Source organism: Ursus americanus, chromosome 35, assembly GCF_024610735.1.
Source record: "Ursus americanus isolate L20-20 chromosome 35, mUrsAme1.1.p, whole genome shotgun sequence".
Taxonomy (NCBI): domain Eukaryota; kingdom Metazoa; phylum Chordata; class Mammalia; order Carnivora; family Ursidae; genus Ursus; species Ursus americanus.
In genome coordinates, this window is record NC_142161.1 from 18511026 (window position 1) to 18530276 (window position 19251).

At 36.5% G+C, this 19251-nt stretch overlaps 1 long non-coding RNA gene across 6 annotated transcripts in view; it reads left to right on the forward strand.

Annotated features, from left to right (window-relative positions):
- The window catches only part of LOC123793671 (uncharacterized), a 628690-nt gene that overhangs the window by 278989 nt on the left and 330450 nt on the right, over positions 1 to 19251 (forward strand). The gene's annotated exons all lie outside the window — the stretch shown is intronic.

Below are 19251 nucleotides of genomic sequence, written 5' to 3' on the forward strand. Positions count from 1 at the left end.
GTCTCCTTGATGTCTTCTTTTCTCAAGTCCAGTGAGTATCCTTATGATTCTTGCTTTAAATTCTCCATCAGGCATATTACTTATATCTATTTTGCGTAGATCTCAGGCCATGGCCATATTTTATCCTTTCATTTGGGATGAATTCCTCCATGTTAGCATTTTGTGGAAGTCTCTGCCTTTTTCTCTGTTAGAAAAGCCAGTTATGTTGCCTGATCCTGGAAGTAATTGCCTTATAAAGAAGAGGTCATGTAAGTGCCCAGGGTCTTGTGCTTCAGGGAGTATCTCTGGTGTATGCTGTGTGTTCTCTGCTGCTGTGTTCTGGCTGCTCTATCCTTCAGGCCAGTTTCTGCAGAGGCTCTCCTTGCCTGTTGTGGGCAATGTTTGGTCCCTGGTCTGAATGTGATGAATTTTTAACTACGTGTACTGTGATCTGCTTGTGAAGTGAGGCCTGGCACCACTTCCACTGGATCTGAGGCCCTGCAGAGCTCTCTAGTCAGGAGATGTGGTGTGGACGGGAGTTTGTGTTGGTCTTCTGGGGGGAGGGGCCCACCACACTGGGACCGAGGTAAGCTTGGCTGAGATGTTCAGTCCCACTGGAGGTCAGGGGTGTGAGGCTTGGTGCATGTAGGTTAGGCAGCCAGTGTCAGAGCTGCAGTGCTTCCCAAAGGTGGCTTTGTGTTTATGCTGAAGGACAGGGGTGGGAAATGGTGCTGGCCAGCTTCTTTATTCCTGGAGAGGTGTCTTTATGAATTCTGGCTCTCAGGGACATGCTCTGAGGAGAGTGAATAGTCTTTCCACTGTGTGCCACAAGAGCGCTTCAGATTGCTGTTTCCATGCTGTCTGCCCTCAAGGTTTCCCTGTCTTCTCTCATGGTGCAGGGCAGTGCCCTCTGGGTTCTATCCCAGACCAGCCTGCTGACCTTTAAAACTTCAGGCTTTAAGTCCCACTGTTGCACGAATTCACAAAATTCAGCCCCTCTTTTTTTTTTTCCCAAACCAATGGTTTTAGGGAAACATACTCCTTGTGCATTCCCTTGTATGCTCCTCTCTCTTTCTCTCTCACCCTCCTCTGGACTATGGCTCCCTCTCCTCCACAGCATCCATGATCTATTTCTTTCCAAACCACATCTCTGTGCTTCTTACCTTCTTTGATGTGGCCTCTTCTCTCCTTTTAGTAGTGGAGTTTGTTCTGTCAGTCTTCAGGTCTGTTTCTGGGGTATTTAGGATTATTTGATAGTTACCTAGTTGTGTTCATGGGACAAGGCAAGTCTAGTGTCCTCTTACTTTGTTGCCATCATCCTCTGTATCTTTTTCTAAGATTTTTAGATTTTGATTTCTGGGCTCTCTCATAGCAAAAGATTAAATTAAAGAGTTGTGTGTCTGCCAGAAGCATCTATTATTGGAACACACCTCACCATCCTGAATTGGACAATCCCATTGGAAGATGATCTCCCATTAGACCAATATCAAACTCATACTTGGACATCTGTTATCCTGTCTGGCTGTCCTTTTACTGTGTCTCCTTGTGTGGCTTTTTTAGACTTCTGAATTCCTGGCTCATGTACATTCTCCAAGAGAAGAAGCTCCTATTACCTGAAAACACATCCTATGGTTCTTCAAAAATTTTATGCTGATCCTTTCATTGTTCTTTTAAATCTGTTTATATTTTATGTGACTTATTCTTTTAGCTTTCACAAACTTGGGGGCATGTGTGACTAATCTGTTTGCTGATCTTCTACTTCTCACCCTCTGATAAGTGTCTTTGGGCCCTTGTTCCCATCTCTGATTTGGAAACAACTGAGAGCCTCCCTCAAGATCGAGCTGGTGGATCTTCTTTATATTTACATCTGCTTATTCTTGCCTTTAACATTACTTTTCCTTTAGCATGGGTCTAGACTCTTTCCTTTATTCTATGAATCTTTTTTCCTCCAGTTTAATCAAGACCTCTCCCTTCACCTTCCATTCTTTTTCATGATACTGCAGTTCCTACTATGATAGTAGGACTGAAGTCCATTCTTATATTGCTTTAGTTTTCCTTGATTTCCTAGTTGGCATGATTTAAAAGAGACAATGCTTTTGGAGGTCCAGTATTTTTCCTCTTTAATTACATTTTTTTTGACTGTTGAATTTACAGTAATTTCATCTTCACCCAACAAAGGTGATATACTTTTAGAATCCTCATTCCTTATTTATCTACCCAGGGTGAAGTGATAGATTGGGCCTCTGAAACGTAAAGCCAGAGTCAAAATTTACCTAATAACCAAATCCAGAGCTAATATGAGACTAAGTGGTGTCCAGTAATTATTAAGAGACTATATTTAAGCCACATGAATCTAAAAGGTTAGCTCGCTGCAGATTTTTTTGGCCCTGGGCATGAATGGTAATGGAATTTGAGTATCTAATGTGGCCTACTAAGGTCTAGTACTAACAAGAAAAAAATTAATGTGGTAAAATATAAAATTTTACCATTTTAACTAGTTTTATTGAAGCATAATTGACATGTACACCTGAAATTAATGTTATAATGATTTGGCATTTGTATACACTGAGAAATGGTTATCACAATAAGTCTATTACCATCTATCATATGTAGTTACAAAAATTTTTTTTTCCTTTGAGAACTTTTATGATTTGCTCTTAGCAACTTTGAAGTATGCAATACAATATTGATTAGTCACCATACTGTACATTATATCCCCATGACTTATTTTATAACTGGAAGTTTGTACCTCTTGAGTCCTCTTCACCCATTTGATCCACCCCCAAACACCCTTCACCCCTGGCAACCACTATTGTTTTCTGTATTCATGAGTTTTGTTCTTGTTATATTTCACAGAAGTGAGACCATACAGTATTTGTCATTCTGACTTATTTCATTTAGCATAATATCCTCAAGATCCATCCATGTTGTCAGAAATGGTGAGATTTTTTTTTTTTTAATGGCTAATATTCATGAGTGTGTACCACATCTTCATTCATCAGTGGACACTTAGATTGTTTCCATATCTTGGCTATTGTGAGTAATGCTTCAGTGAACGTGGGGTACATAGATCTTTTCAAGTTAGCATTTTTGTTTTCTTTGGCTAAAAGCTGAGCAGTGGAATTGCTGGGTTGTATAGTAGTTCTAGTTTTTCTTTTTTTGAGAAACCTCCATATGGTTTACTACAGTGGCTATACCAATTTACATTCCCACCAACAGTGCATGAGCATTCCCTTTTCTCAATGTTCTTGCCAACATGTCAGTTCTTGTCTTTTTGATAATTGCCATCATAATAGGTGTAAGGTGATATCTTATTGTAGCTTTGATTTCCATTTTCCTGATGAGTGATGTTGAACATCTTTTCATGGGCTTGTTGGCCATCTGTATGCCTATTCAGATCCTCTGACTACTTCTTAAATCAGTTTTTTTGTTGAGTTGTAGAAGTTATTATATTTTAGGTATTAACCACTTATCAACTTAAGTACATTTGCATTATTGTGTAGCCATCACAACTATTTATCTCCAGAACATTTTTGTCATCCTAAACTAAACCTCTGTACCCATTAGACAATAACTCCCCACATCCCCTTCTTTCCAGCCTCTGGTAACCACTATTCTACTTTGTCTCTATGAATTTGACTCTTCTATGGACTTCATAAGTAGTATCCTACAATATTTGTCTTTTTGTGTCTAGCTTATTTTATTTAGCTTATTTTACTTATTTCAAGGTTTGCATTTTAGCAGGTGTCAGTTTCATTTCTAAGACTGAATAATATTCCGTTGTATGTATATATCATATTTTCTCCATCCATCTGTTGATGGAATGGGGTTATTTCCACTTCTTGGCTTTTTTGAATATGTTTCTATGAACATTGGTGTGCAAATATCTGTGAGACCCTGGTTCAATTCTTTGAGATATATGCCCAGAATGAAATTGATAGATTATATGGTGATTCTAGGTTTATTTATTTCTTGGAAGAACCTCAGTGCTCTTCTTCACAGCGGCCTTACGTTTTTACATTCCCACCAACAAAGCAGGAGGTTCTGAATTCTCTACATCCTCACCAATACTTGTTGTTTTCTGTTTGACAGTAGCCATTTTAATGGATGTTTATTTATTTATTTATTTATTTATTTATTTATTTATTTATTTATTTTAGTGCTCTAATGATTAGCTATGTTAAGCATCTTTTCATGTGTTCATTGACCATTTGTGTATCATCGGAGAAAAGTCTATCCAAAACTTTTGCTCTTTTTAAAATTTGGATTGTTTTCTTTGAGTTGTAGGAGTTCTTTATTCTTGATATTCTTTATCAGATATGATTTTCCAGTATTTTCTCGTTCTGTGGGTTACCTTTCTACTTCCTTAATAATATCCATTCAAGGCACAAAAAACTTTGAGGAACTCTTTTTAAGATTTTATTTGGGATGGGGGTAGAGAGGGAAAGCACGAGCCTGGGGTGGGGGGGAGGCAGCCTGATGCGGGGCTTGATCCCAGGACCCTGGAATCATGACCTGAGCCAAAGGCAGGCACTTAACCAACTGAGCCACCCAGGTGCCCCATTGAGGAAATCTAATTTAGCTATTTTGTTGCTTGTGCTTTTGGGTGTCATATCCAAGATTAATCATTGCCAAATCCAGTGTTATGAAGTTTTCTCTGCTATGTTTTCTTAGTGCTAATAATTTGAAGAACTGGAACTTTCTATAGTATGTGCCACTCAAAGACTGTAGGGCTGAAGCCTAAATACACTCCTGGTCAGGAAAGAAGGAATCAAGGTGGAAAGGGCAGACTCTCTCTCAGGAAAGCAAGACTTTTCTGCTGCTGTCTGTCGGCCAGAACTGGTTATATTGCCACTGCTGGCTTTAAGAGTACATGGCTAGGAAATACATAAAGGTAGCGGTGGTGTCTCTGAATCTGGGCACATCACTATCTAGAGTGAAGATAAAAAGAATGAACAGTTAGGCAATGTGGTATCTATAACAGGTTTAAATTTCACTTGGTGTACTTGAAACTTTTTTGGAATTGTTTAAAATTTTGTGGTATGTAGACAGAATTCTTCTCCAGAGTCCAGTGTTAACTTTTCCTACTTCTATAGTTAAGTCTATTTCTGGGGATGGGAAGTAGGGTGTGGGGCAGGGGCCAGTGATGCATAGGGCAGGATTGTTACTTACGCCTGTATCCTGCTCTTTCTTAGGAGTTTATAAAATGTGCCTTTTGTGCTACATCTCTGAAGGATGAATTTTTTTTTTTTTCAGATAAATTTAAGTATTCCATTCTTTTAAGTTTTACATAGTAGGTTGAGTTACTGTTATAACCATGGGCATGCCACACAATACCAAGTAACTTGCTTATGCTGCAACCGGCACTTAGATTCTGTTCTCTGGATGCTGGCCACCCCTTCCAGGGGCCTCCCACACCAAACAGGGTGCACCTAATCAGGCCAAATGTAGAGAGCCTCTTTCCTACAATGATACCTCAGATCTTGCTCCCTCTCTGCTTCTCCTGGAAATCCATTCTGTTCTTTCATAATCTGGTTTAGATAGATACCAAATATATGCATATGTGCCAAATATAGCTGTTCATTGGCAAAATGCTCTGTCTGGCCCCACTTTTCTCTACAGAACTTCTGGATTTGAGCTTACTTTCTGAATAAAAGAGCACACACATACATTAAGTTCTTTAAGATAGGTTTTTTAATACAAGATTTTATAGAAGTTGTGATTTTTTTCACATTTAGTCTTTATAAATCAAGTTATGAAGAAAGTCAAATAGAAAACTCAATTCAAAAGAACAATAAATGGAGAGAACAAGCCTAAATATTTGTTTCCTTGGAAATTTGTTCGAGACTAAAAGTAATTTGTTGTTTTGGATTTTCCTAATATTGAGTCTTAAATATGGTATTACCTCTGTGTAAAAGGAATTCTCATATTTACAATGAACTATTTTATAGCTTCTAATTTTGTTCAGTTTAATTTTCCTTTAAAGATCCTTCGGACCTTTTTTTGACTATTTTATATTACCTTGAAGTTATGGAAATGATAAGGTGTTGTGTGGTTTCCTGTTCCTGCATGGCCCTCACAGCTGTGACCACTTACCTTTAAATGGAAATTTCAGTCTCCATTCTCTAGCCTTGGGAACAATGAGGCCTTAATAAAGAGAAATTCAAGAAATGTAAGTGTAGTAGCTCAGCATTTTTATCCTTCTGGCTTATTTTACTGATTTTATTCCTTAATCCTAAGACCTGGAACTTGGCTTCTTTTCCTTTCTTTTCTTTTCCTTTCTTTTCTTTTCCTTTCTTTTCTTTTCCTTTCTTTTCTTTTCCTTTCTCCTTTTTTTCTTTTTCTTCTCTCTTCTCCTCTTTTTTTTTTTTCTTAATATACATTGTGCCATTTTAAACTCCATTTTAAGAAAGGGGTCCCTGTTTCTCATGTCTCTTCCCAGTGCACTTATTTCCCTGGGATTAACTTCCTGTGCTTACTTTCTGGGCCTCGGCAGCTGATTCCACGTATTTGGGCAGGCTTTATTCCTGTAAGCATTATGGGAACATGGGATAAGCCTTCTAAATATTAGCCCTTTGTTGGTTTGAATATTAGACATTCCTTGTGAAACTGCGATGGGGAAGAGGAGCTCTTTTAATTTAATGCCCTACATTTTGTGGTGGCTTGATGGGAGAGTACATAGAGTGATAAGTTAGTGCAGATAAATTTGAAATTAACAAATGACTGTTTTGAAAGTATGCTGTTCCTTGCCTGCTCTTTGTTATTATATCTCAACAAATATTGACATGTATTCTTTTCATGCCATGCAGCGAAAAGTTAATGTTGCAGTAATGTTCTGTTTTGAGATTATGATGGAGTCTTCCCTATAAAATTACATATTTTGCTATGTACATGCTTATATACAACTATGAATACTATGCTTTGGGGTTTCTACATTTTTTTTTCCACTCAGGACCTTTGAACTAGGATGGCCAAAAGATAGTTTGTTTTGCTTTGATCTACAATCCTGTCCTTCTCTGCGAAGCAATTTAAAGTGTCCTAAGTCTTTGTTTCTATGCTATAGCATATATGTCTCCTTCAGTATTCTCTACAACTTGCCAAGCTGATGCTTATTTTTTATATTTAAGAGCTATATTTAGTTCTCATGTTCTATGTGTTGTTGTTTCAAAACTGCAAGGTTTGAGTCTGTTTTCTGGCCCCAGAACTTTGCTGTGATGATGATAGGGTATTTCAAATATATTTGATGGGAAAGATCATGTCTACATTATGTTCTAAGCTGGAAAAAACAGATTTCCCACTAGAGAAAGATGACAAATATGATATTTCCTCTGTACATCATCAGGCAGTCTATTTTTAGAGTAACTTGGGGGTTTGTTTTTCTGCTCCTCCTTTTATTCATTCAGTAAATATTTATGGGATGTCAACTGGTGCCAGACATTGTTCTAGGTACTTGGGTTTCAGCAATGACCAGAAAAAATCCCTGCTTGTGTAGAACTCACTTTCTTGTTCAGTGGTTCTCAAACTTTGCTGCATATTAGAATCACCTGCGGAGATCTAAAAATTCCTAGGCCATTTGCCATGCCAATCTCTTGGGGTAGACACAGGGTTTTTTGTTTTTTTAAACTTCCCAAATTATTCCAGTGTACATTTAAATATGAGAATCATCAGTCTATAGAAGAAGTTATCACATTATAACACCAGAAGAGATTATTATAATTCAGAATAGTTTCTGAATCAGTAGTCTGAGACTAGGCCTAGGAATTTGCATTTCTAAGTTCCGGGGTGAAGCTGATGCTGCTGGTTTGGAGACTCAACTTGAATAACTGACATAGAGCCTTGACAGTGCACGGTAGCAGATCAGCATCAGAGCTTGTTAGACCTGCAGAATGTCAGGCCCAACCCCAGACTTAATGAGTCAAAAATCTGTTTTCACAAGATCTCCATGTGATTCAAATGCATATTAAAATTTGAGAAGATGTACTTCATTGCACTTTGTCACATGCATGTCATGCAAACTATAGATTTATTTCCTTATTCTTGGACATACTCTTAATGTAAGCAGACTTAATGTAAGCATACTCTTAATGTAAGCAAAACACAGGTTTTGGGGACAAAACACTATTGTGGTGATTTACAATGAAATAACCTGTTATTTCTTACGTCTTTTTCTACAAAGGGCTTATGGCGGCAAATACAAATGAAAAATAATAGGCTCAATTCTCCAGTTTGAAAATAAGAGCCCCTCACTGCCCCCACCTTTTCTTAAAACATTTACTTTAGAAAACTTGTAAACTTCGTTCTTCATCTCTTTGAAACTCTGTAAAACCTTTACAAAACCAAATAGGCCTCTAACAAACACCTGGGAACTATATCTTTGAAATATAATCAGGGGAGATATCGCTCCACTCTCCCAGGCTCTGTGAGACGGTAGAAGCCTAACTTTGGTGGTCACTTCCTCCACGTTGCAAAATTACATCTCTATGAAAAGATACGAGAAATTTTTCCTTTGGATAAAGCCAGTTTAGCTAATACAGATGGTCACCCCAACTACCAAGTGAATTTGGGATGAACTATGTGTGCAAATGGTTGGGTCAGATCCTCTTGAGAACTAGTTGTTTTTCTTCTAGTGAGTTGTATCTGCATGGCTATCTGAAGGGTGAGATTTCTCTTGTGTCTTCACAATCTTAGCAGATTGCCTGAAGTACATATCACATTCTGGCTTAATGATTATTCAATTTTAAATTGTTTTCTTTCTCTTCTACTTTTGTGGAGAGATTTTCTGGGTGGAAAGGAAAATTTGTTTTTAATTCTATTTCCCCAACAGACTGTAGTCAGTATTTATTAACTTCCCAGACTCCTCTCCTCCACTAGCCAGCCATGGCATTCATTCTGCATATGACATTTTTTGAGGGGATGAGGATGAGAGGCATACTAGAATGTACATCTTATAAAAATAAGAGTCTAATCCAGATATTGTTTTCCAATCTTTAAAAAATTCTTAATTATGGAGTTATTTAATCATATATAAAAATAGAACAGTGTAATTAACCCCTCTGTACTAATTTCCAATCTTGTTTCATCTATATCCCCCCCCCCTTTTTTTTTTTTTTTTGAATGAGGTGTTTTAAGGAAAAGTCTAGATAGCCTATCACTAAATCTGGAAATATTTCAACATGTGACTCTAACATACTTAAAAAAAAATTCGTAATAGTCAGACGACACAAATGTCCATCAATCGTTGAATGGGTAAACAAATGTGGTATATACATACAACAGAATATTTATAAAATGTAGAAAGTGCTGATGCGTACTACGATGTGGCTGAACCATCAACACATGATGCTAAGTGAAAGAAGCTGGGTAAGAAAAGTCACATATCCTACGATTCTTTTTATGTAAAATATCTAGAATAGATAGGTCTACACAGACAGAATGCAGATTGGTTGTAACCAGGGACTAAGGAAAGAGGAGAGGGGAGAAACTGCTGAATGGAAAAGGTGTTCAATATGGAGCGTTGGAACTGTTTAGGATGTAGATAAAGAGTTTAGTTGTACAACATCTTGAAAAATTTGGTCCTTGTTGTCTTATAGGACAATAATAAGTGGAGAGGTTAATAAGCAGTTACACACTGAAAGGTTGCAATGAGAATAAACATTGTTCTGAGTGAAAATAATTGGGGAAATTCTTTAGATCGTAAGATCAGGGAAGACCTTTCTGAGGCTGTAACATTTAAAATAAGTTCTAGATGTTGAAGAGAGTCTTCAAGCAGAGTCAAGGGTCTTTAAGGAGGAGATTGACATGTTTGAGGAACTGAATGCAGGTGTGGGTAATAGATGTGTCTGTGCAGACTTTCTCTACAAGTGGATTGGGCCTGTATCTGGCTTACAGAGTAGCTTAATAAATGGGACTCGTCATTTTTTAATGAACTGAATAGTCGAGTCACTATCTACACTTCCCTCAAATCATGGTGGGATGAGGATATTTATATAGAAACAAGGATGATCTTGTTTTTATTTATCACTCTTTTATGAAGCCAAGGGGTATAAAAAAATGTTAATACTGGATACATACTAGGTATGTATACTAGGGGTGTGTGTGTGTATTGGATATATATTTAGCACATAACAAGGGTATATATTGGGCATATATGTCTTGCATATAATGGGGATATGTACTAAAATATAGTAATAAGACAATTTCTTCAGAAGAGAAGGATGGGATGCAAAACCAGAACACCAAAAGAACCTGGGAAAGGAGAAGGAAATAGAGGATCGGAGGGAGAGGGATGGGACAGCAAAGGAAGGAAACTGTCTCTTCTAGTGTATGGTGGATAGAAATGGGGTGGGTATCAACTCTGCCCTTCTGAGCTGTGTGCCATAAACACAGCATTTTAGCTCTGGAAGCATCAGCTGTGGAATAGGAACTATAATAATATTCCCACAGGAATTGTGTGGGGTTCCAACAGAGAACGATTGAAACTGGCTCAGCAGGTTGCCTGATACAATGTAAGCCCATAAATGTTTTCTTCCACTATGGATATTACACATCTTTTTGTTCCTCAACTTTCTAGATCTTCTTGAATTCATATTTTGTTCTCATGTTTTTATAACTTGAATTCATATTTTGGCTTTCTTTTGGGGGGGATGGGGCTCTAACAAATGCTCCTATAGAGAAAATTGTTAAAGTTTCTGAATGGCCCAGATTTTCTTTAGCCTCTTACTACATTTTAAAGAAGTGAGAAACTTCTTTGTTACTAGAATATAGGTTACTGACTAGTCAGTACATTCATATTGGTAATTCAAACAGCAAAATAGTAATTGAATTCATTATTCAAAACATGTAGTTATTTCACTGAATTAAAGAGCTTAGATGCTTTTGTGTGTGGAAACTGGCATGCTTAGAAGCATTTAGGTACCAGGTGTAAACAAAGTGTGGTATTAGCTGCTTTTGGAGAGGTGGATTGAATTAGATACAGATAATGCAGGTATAATATTTCTACCATCTTTAACAGTTACTCATTAGACTCATAGCACATTTTTTATTACATTTTATGGATCTTTTATTTATAGAAACAAGTTTGGAAAGGCAAAATGAGTTGCCCATAAGCAGTAAATTGTAGTAATAGGATCTGAATTTGTTTTGACTCCCAAGCCCAGTATTCTTTCAACACATAGAGATCCAGGTGGATAAAGCATATTCATTTACTTAGCACCTGAGGCTAAGCATAACTTTTCAAGTAACAAATCTAGGAGTCCTTTACAGTAGGGGATATTGAATAAGGTACAACACCCCCCCCCAGATTTATAGTCCAAAGATAATATGCTCAAATCTCAGCTTTGCCACTATCTTTGGGGTGTTGGATGAGTCACTTGACCTTGAGATTTACTTCTCTCATCTTTTGTGAAGATAAAATTATAGGGTATAGTGAAGCTACTGATAGAACTAAAATGCTCTATAAATAGAACATCCCATTGATTACAAGATATTGATTTATATTCATAAAATTTTAATTTTTGAGAATTATGGCTTTCTATATATTGCATTTTAAATATTTAAGGGATGCTTTAGTCAACTGTGGGGTAGGTTCAACATTTTCACATAGGACAGCTTTGCCATGAAACACTTTTAAAGTAGGCAGAGGATTCATTTTAAAGAACATTATTTATCCTATTGTTTGTTGAAATCCATACAATCAGAAATGTTAGAATTCTGTCATACCCCATATATTATTCTTTAAAGATCTTTAAAAACTATTCTTACTCCCCCTCTCTTCTGGACTGTAGAGATTAATAAGTTCCTCAATATGCTAACTACTTTTAAAAATTGATTTTTGTTAGGTCCTGCAATATTTGCGATAAAAGTGTTCGTCCATTCTGCCATTTGGGCACTTCAGTTGCCAGAAACAGTGTACTTCTAAAAGTGCCGATTAGGGAATATCCTACTAATTGCTTTTGATCCGCCTTAAAGAGAGCAATTATCAAAAACTCAAATTTTATCTTTGGGGATATGAACATTCTCATGACCAAACTTGAGTTTTTGGTCCTAAAAACTTATTATAGAGAAAATGATGCTTCAAATCCCAGGAACATGTTCGAAGAATTAGGCCGATATTTTTCTCAGATCTTTTTTCCTTTGAGACACAAAGTTGAGGTCTTTTTTTCCTTCATGAGGGGTTAGGTTTCACACGTGTTTATATTTAGTACCTGTGGGAGTCTAAACTGATGATTAATGGCTGAGAATCCTTTTTAAAAAATGTATGGCTGAAGGCGGAAAATAAAGTGCTGATTGGTTCATTAAGCAATTCAATCCCAAACCGTAAAAAGTTTTAAGTTTAATCCTGCCTAAAGCCTGACTGATCCTGTCATAAACACTTTTCATAAACCTTCCACTTAAACCTGGTCTTGTGGTTTTATTAATCTAGCAATAATTCAGAATGACACCCCATGTAGCAATATAAATCTATAAGATGACTATCATAAAACTTACACCGTTACAAAACCACGGGTAATTACGTAAAAATGCAGTTTCCTTTAGTTAGGTATGTCTCCCTCAATTGCTGCTCCTGCCTTGGTTGAACAGATGTGTTGACTGTAACACTGTCTCAGTGTGTTGGTACGCCTGAAGGAAAAGGCAGAAATGCAGATAGTCACCGATGATAAAAAGTTCTGGAGTTTGGAGAGCCTGATTTGCAAAACTCAGGGAGCAATTTAGCAAAGCCCTGTATTTGTGAAGCTTACCCTCTCTGGGAAGATTCCTTTTCTGTGTTGCTGTGTGGAATTTTTAGCTCTTAGATTTAATGGCTGTATAGATATTCTGCGGATGTATCGGGGCTCATCTGCTTCAGGCACACTTTCAGAAACTCGAATGAAGTCCCAGCTGTCAGACTTTCTTTTTTCTTTCTTCTGAGGAGAGGGGCTTTTTAGTTCTGAGTCTAGGGGTTAGATGAACTCTCAAACTAGATCATAGCAGACTTAACAGGATTGGAGTAATACGATATTTCTAAGGTTATTTGCAACAGAAGACTGCGTGTTTATTCTATGTGGGGCAGAGAGACATTTCCAAAAAGAAGCTTAGAAGGAGTCCGTAAGAGCTAGAGAGTTTGTTTTCATATGCCTGCTATAGTCGCTCAACAGCAGCAATCTGCTCTCAAATAAAAATAAGCCTCGAAGGAGTGTTCAAATACCCACTATTGAACCCATGGGACATTTATGCTTTTATAAGACAGGTGTTGGAAAATATCTGAAGCCGTAGGATTTTTCCCCCCTGCTTGTGCTTTATGGGTTTAGATTGACTTTACATGAGAAAGATCCACTTTGTGACAGGGGATAAAAAGCAAGCATTACACAGTGTTTTAGCACTGCCACAACTATAATTCAGTAAAATATATATGTAATTATTTGAGGATCTTCTCCTCTGCTAGATTTTAAACTCTCTAGTGCTTAGTATAGCATGGTAGGTTCTCCTAAGATTAAAATTTGGCATTCTTACGTGGAAGTCTAAGACCTCCACAATAACTTCTATGCATTATGTACTTGTCAGATTTGTGTGTCAAAAAACTTGCATTCTTTTAGTCTTCCGAATTTAGCAATATGTGGAAAACAGCAATAATGTGAACTTGCCCACAAACAGTTGGCAACTGGCACCAATCCTTTGCTCACCTCCTGATCTCTGAAAAGGCAGATAGAGGGTGTGGGTCGTGGACTAAAGTTATGTGGTGGTGGTGGTCGGGGGGTTGGGGAAACATGGACAGGAGGGTAAAATCCTGTGGGGATACTTCAGGCATTCAGTAATCCCCTTCCTCAAAAGTAGCAAAGAAGAAGTTAGGGTCCTCTGTTCATCTTCTGGTAGTCTCTGGACCCATTCTTTTTGGCTCAGGCTGAAATTCACCCCTTACTCCTTGGCCTCTAAACTACCATATTCTTGGACTCCCTGCTTCTGTCTTTGAAGCCCCTTTGATATTTAAATTGGAACAGAAAATTATCAGAGGTGCCAAACTGCAGCCAGAACAGATGCATTTAGATAAATCCGTCATTTCATTAACTTTGTGATGATGGAGGCCTATATTTTACCCAAGGGTTTTTTGTTTTTGTTGTTTGACTCCATTTGTAGCTGTATGTCAGGATTTTACTGGTGTACAAGTAGCCTCATCTTAGCTATCAACCACTCTCATTGTACACAAATAATGGAAAAAGTTTTAATGAATATCAACCATATAACCTGTTTTCTGTTGAATTATGTGGACTGTTACCATTAGGGAGAAATAGTAAGTCTTAATTGTAGCTCTGCATAGTACAGTATCCCTATTGCTGCACAATCAGATACCAAAGCAAAGAGATATTTGCTAACTTTTTCATCTTTATGTGATAGAATGTACTTTTTGATTTCAACTTCCAGGTAGTGCAAACAATTCTCTTATTTACATTTACTCATCACATTTAAGGCTCTTCAGATCAATATCAAAGTACCAGAGACTCAGGAAACATCAGAGCCAGAATCACAACTGAATTTATTATCCTAATTTTGCTATCCCAATATCTCTATTGGGATACTTTTATTTAAATAAGATAATTATAATACACAATAGCAAACACTCATCATAGTAAACACTTTGCAAGTATTTACCTAACCCATTTAGTTGAATGCAAACTGCTGAATATCTTAAATTAACACTGCCTATTTTCCTTTAATCTTTAAAATAAGACTGCTTAAGTTTGTTTTGTTTGTACAAGGAGTCTACATATCTGTTTATCTACTTTGTCCTTCTCATGTCAAGGGGGTAGAAGAGAGAAAATGGACTCTTCCTTAGAACAAATGGAAATTCTTTAGAGCTTTTGAATGAATGGGGATAAGCAGAAAGAACTTTCATTCAGAAATAGAATAGGATCACTGAACTCTATCTCTGAAGCTAATAATACACTATACTAATTAAATTTAAATTAAAAAAATTGAACTTGTAAAAGTATCAGCAATCACACTATGTACTCGAAATAAATGTTAGTTAAATTAACAACAACAATAAAAGAAATAGAGTAGGAGTTCTATAAGTTCTTCGAGATTCCTCAGGGTGGGGAGGGTTTTCCTCCACAAAGCAATTCTTGAACACCAGCTGTGTATCTGATAGTGTCAGGATTGAGTTGAACTATTTATCAGAAGATAGCATCAGATTCTACAGGCTAAGGGCTCAGTCCTTCCCTCTACCTCCAACCTCAGAAGTTGCAAGCCACAGGTTGTTACCCGTGCTTTTGACCAACTGGCTACAGATTGGATGTTCCAACATCCTCTTCCTCGGATTTGATTAATTTGCTAGAGCTGCTCACAGAACTTGGGGAAGCAGTTAGCTTTACCAGTTTATTAAAGGACATAGTAAGATATGAATCAACAGCCAGAAGAAGGAATATGTGGGGCAAGGTATGGAGAAAGGGTGTGGAGCTTCCATGCCCTTTCTAGGCATACCACTCTCCCAGCACCTCCGTGCGTGTTCACCAACCTAAAAGCTCTCTGAACTCCCTCCTTTTTTTTTTTTTTTTTTTTTTTTTTACGGAGGCTTCCTTACACAGTCATGCTTGACTAAGTCCAGCACATCTCCCCTCTCTGGGAGTGGAGCTAGGGCTGAAAGTTCCACCCCTGTAATCACATTGTGGGTCCTCCTGGGCAACCAGTTTCTGCCTTTGAGTGGGGTCCAAAAGTCACCTCAGAAAACTAGCAAAAGACAACTTCATGCTCTTATCACAGGAAATTCCAATGGTTTGGGGAGCTGTGAACCAGGAGCTGTGGACCAAGACCAAATATATATGAAAACTAGATTTTTATCATCTGAAGGACCAAATATATATGAGAATTATATTTTTGTCATCTCAGTGATCAAATATATGTATTATTATTTTTTTAATAGATCACACTATCTAGTTCTTTTTATGTTCTTGTCTTTGGATAAGAATACAAGAGCTTTGCAGTTCTAGAATTTGCCATCTGTCTTCCAAATGGTGTTAAGGTGGGGAAGAGCAGTATTTCTACATACACATACAAGACTACTTGCTGTCAAAATGTTATATAGAAAAACCTATTTAAGAGCCTTAATATATTTTTAAGTCATGAATAGTCATAGAGATCAATTATTGTTGATATCCTAATAGTTCCATACTTCACCCATTTGCTGAGAGCAATAGAAGACTCTGGAAACCTTAACTTTAAAATGCTTTTTAAAATTTATATTTTTTGAATTAACACAATAAACTGAATTGATTTTGATGTACAGTTCTAAGAATTATAACAAATGGACAGAGTCCTTACCTACTACCATCAAGGTATAGAAGACTCTTATTTCCCCAAATTATTTCCTCATGCTGTCCCTAACTCCTGGCAACAAATGATCTATTCTGTCTGTGTAGTTTTACCTTGTCCAGAATGTCCTATAAGTGGAATCATATAGTATAAGGTTTTTTGATTCTGGCTTCCCTTACTTAGTATATTACAGATTTATTTATGCTGTTGTGTCAATTTGTTTCTTTTTATTTTTTCATTTTTCTTCATCAGTTGAAAGATAATAGGGTTGTTTCCAGTTTTGACTGATTATGAAGAAAGTTGCTGTAAACTTCTTGTGTTGTAAATGGGGCAGTAAGTTCCCCTCCTGGGGCCTTTAAGGGTCATTCCAACATGGTCACAGAAATTAAACTCAGGCATATGAACTTCAAGGTCTATACTCTTAGGTCCTAGAAGAGGGAAATGGAGGGTCACAAAGAGCTTCTAGGGAATGGGTTCAACCAAGCAAGTGGAGAGCTGAGAGAGTTGAGGACTTGTGGGCAAATGCCTTTATTGAGCAGTCAGGGTGGAGTTCCCAGCAAAGGTATGAGGGACTTCATTGGTGTGCTTGAATGCCACTAGGTCGTAGCCAGAGGAGGGTAACCCAGGGGACTTGCAGCAGCAAGGACCAGCCTTATCTTCTTGGTATACCTGGGTGGAGTGCTCATAGCCTTCTTGGGGGGATATTGAGGCATCAGGAAAACATGAAGTTCTAAAAATTAATGATACAAGTTTTGATGTCACTATTTCGATTTCTTTTGGGTAAATAAATATCTGGAAGTATGATCACTGTGTCATAAGTTATACATTCTTAACTTTATAGGAAGTTGACAAACTGTTTTCTAAAGTGAATGTACCGCTTAATTTTCACTGGAAATGTTTGAATATTCTAGTTGCTCTGCATTCTCACTAACATTTTGTTGTTGTTTCAGTTTCATCTTTCTAGTAGGTGTGTAGTCCTATCTTGTTTTAATTTGCGTTTAATGACTAATGATGTTGAACTTCTTTCCATGTACTTACTTCCATCGAAGAAGAACTACAGATGGCAAATATCTATTCAAATATTTTGCCCATTTTTTTGGTTTGTTTTCTTATTGAGTTTGGAAGGTTCTTATGTTCTACATCCTTTGTCAAATGTGATTTGCAAATATTTTCTCCCACTTTCATGGCTTATCTTTTCGTTCTCTTGACAGTGTCTTTCACAGAACAGAACTTTTGGTTTTGATGAAGTTAAATTTATCTTTTTTTCTCTTATGAATCATGATTTTAATGTATTTAAAAACACTTTACCTAACCCAAGATCACAAAGAATTTCTGCTCCATTTTTCTGGAAGTTTCATTGTTGTAGGTTTTAAATTTTGATTTATGATGCATTTAGAATTGTTTTGTATATGATATGAGGGGTGGGTTGAAGTTTGTTTTATTTGTTTCTTGCATTTATCGATTTATTCTCTATTTTTTGAAAAGTTTATTTTTTTCCCTATTACCTCTGTGCTTCTGTTAAAATTCAATTTTTCTTATTTGCATGGGTGAATTTCTAGACTATTCATTTACACTGAACTGTGTATCCTTTTGCGAATGACACTATTGATTTATTACAGGTTTACAGTAAGTTTTTAAATTAAACACTTACGTAATAAATATTCTAAGCACTGATTTGGCTATATCCCACAAATTTTAGTATGCCATATTTTCATTTGGTTCAAAATAGTTTTTAATTGAGACTTTCTCTTGGATTCATGTTATTTTAAATTAGTGTGTGTTCTCTAACTTTGTTCCCTTGCAGAGTTGTTTTGGCTATTTTAGTGTTTTTCCCTTTCTATATAAATTTTCGAATTTGCTTGTCAATATCTTAAAAAAAAAAAGTTTCCTGGGATTTCTGTTGGGATATTATTAAGTGTTGTGTTATTTTGAAGATTTTCATTTTAATTCTGTTATTAGAGAACATACTTTCCTAAGATTTTAATTCTTCAGATTTGTTAAGATTTGTTTTATGGCCTGTGCTTTTTATGATCTATCTTGGTGAATGTTTCTTGTGCCTTTAAAAAGAATGTATATTTGGCTGTTTTTGGTGAATCATTCTATAAAATGTCAATTAGGGTGAAGTTGGTGAATAGCATTGCTAAAATCTCCTATATCCTTGTTGCTTTTTTCTTTTTGCTGTATTCATTATTGAGAGAGGATTGTTGGATTCCTCTACATATACTTGTGAGTTTATTTCTTCTATCATTTCTATCCATTTTTGTATCTTGAAGCTCGTTTTTTAGGTAATACACATTTAAGCTGATTACATCTTTGTCTTATCCTACCATATCTTTGTGAGTGGATTTTTTTCATCAAGTCCCTTTTTATTCTTTTATTTGAACTCTATTTTTATTACTATAATCATTCCAGGTTTTATCTAGTGCTGCATTTTCCCTTCTTTTACTTTTAATCTATTAACATCATATTTGAAGTGAGTTTCTTGTGGAGTGGGTATGTTTTTAATCCAGTCTGACACTGTCTTTTAATCGGTATGTTTAGACCATTTCTGTTTAATGTAATTAGTGATATGGCTGGACTTTAGAAGCATCATTTTAATATTTCTCCCCTCTTTTAGATTTTCCTGTTCTTCCTTTTTCCCCTTATCATTTTAATATATCTACTTTTGGCTATATTGCTTCATATTTTTAATCAGCTATGCTAGGAAATAAAATACAACTAGCCTTTTAGAGTCTATAGAGAGTTAATACTTAAATAAAACATCGAAGCTTGTAATCACATAGGCCCCTTTATCCTTCTCCCTGTATTAGAATTGTCACACACAAAATGTTTATCACATGCATATACTGAACAACTCCACCAGAAAATGTTCATTTCGTTTTCATCAAAAATGAATCTTTTAAAGAGCTTAAGAATATTGTCCAAATATTGAGCATTTCTGTTACTTTTCATGCATGTATCAAGTTCTAAATTTCTCTGCTAACATTTCAT